This window comes from Aptenodytes forsteri, unplaced genomic scaffold, assembly GCF_000699145.1.
Source record: "Aptenodytes forsteri isolate BGI_AS27 unplaced genomic scaffold, ASM69914v1 Scaffold143, whole genome shotgun sequence".
Taxonomy (NCBI): Eukaryota; Metazoa; Chordata; class Aves; order Sphenisciformes; family Spheniscidae; genus Aptenodytes; species Aptenodytes forsteri.
In genome coordinates, this window is record NW_008794951.1 from 4,688,168 (window position 1) to 4,689,842 (window position 1,675).

Here is a 1,675-nt window from a genome sequence, read left to right on the forward strand (position 1 = left end):
CAATTGCTCGCCACCCGCCGACCGATGCCCAGCCAGTCCCTGGAGTCACACCCCCACCGGCCAACTCCCCCCAGTTTATGTACTGAGCATGACGTCCCATGGTATGGAATGTCCCTTTGGCCAGTTTGGGTCAGCTGTCCTGGCTGTGCCCCCTCCCAGCTTCTTGTGCACCTCCAGCCTGCTCAGTCGGTAGAGCGTGGGAAGCTGAAAAGTCCTTGGCTAGTGTAAGCATTACCTAGCAACAACTAAAACATCGGTGTGTTATCAACATTGTTCTCATCCTAAATCCCAAACACAGCACTGTACCAGCTACTAGGAAGGAAATTAACTCTATCCCAGCCAAAACCAGGACAGCAGGTCCCACAAGCTGAGGGGTGAGGCAGCACCAGCTTGCTCAGGGACACCCCAACCCCTCAGCTCAAGCTTGCTGTTGCAGGGCAGGCTGGTGGAGAGAGCAGAGCACACTCACAATAGCTTGTGCTCCTGATGAAGCCCGTGGCATTGTATCAGGGTGTGCTGCTGTGACCTTGCAGGGAGCAGAGAACAGCATGAAGAGCAGAGCCAAACCACTGCTTGCCAAGACGTGTCTGGGTCTGGCAGGAGGCAGTGCTGGGGAGCAGCCCTTGGCTTGATTTGGTGCTGCTACGGGTGGGACAGAAAAGACACCTGAACCATTCAATGGTCACAGTTTAAAGTGCATTTTCCTTTGATGGGTTTGATAAAGCTCTATCATCTGGTTGTTTCAGTGGCTGAAAAAGCATCAGAAACAGAAGCATCACCTGGCCTGTCACAATACACAGCTCCTGTAATTACTGTGGGGTAAGTAGGCAGAGGACTCCAGGTTCAAAAGAGGCCTTGAAAGCGCTGCAAAACACCAACACCATCAGATTTACAAAACCTACTTGCAGTCAGTGCTCTGATGTGGCCATTTCCCTAAGGTGCAGGCACCTATAAAAGCTAAGAAATGTTCACTTCTCCTATGCGAGATATGCGAGTTTGTGCTCCTAGCACAGCTTTCCCCAGTGAAACTGTTTTAATTTAAGGACCTTGTTTCTCCATCCCACAAGCCCATACATTGTGCTGCAGGCAATTAATGTTGGGAATCTCAGCTAGTAAAGGGACACTTCTCCAGGTTACAGCACAGGAGCGCTGTGCAGCCACCACAGCGGTGTCTGCAGGACGGGTGGAACGCACACACGTTCCTTGCTCTCCCTTATTGGTAAGTACAACTTAAGCAAGGAAGCCCTCTTTGGAGGGGGCCCACCAACTGCTTTGTGGTTATACTACATCAGCTCTGTGCTTTGCTTTGGTCCAAACAGAACTGAGTTACTCCACACAAGCTGAGCTGTGGTAACTGCATGTGCTCCTCTAACTCCAAAAGAAATGCAAAAAGAATAGGCTTTTAAGTCACTGTGTTGGGGAGAATTCCTCGCAGAGCCATGCCACGATGAGATAGAGAAGCTGTAGCAAAGCTACAAGCTAATGCCAGATCTCCTTCCTCCCACTCCGATACTTTTAGATGTAAAGCCATCTGGTAAGAGGGATATAAAGCGAATTTTAACTTGCACTCATAACACAAGCATGGTTGAAAACTAGATTAACTATAGTCCATTTGAGTTCACTGGAAATGTACCAACCACTAAATTAGATTGATCACCACTAATCTCTATCTCCA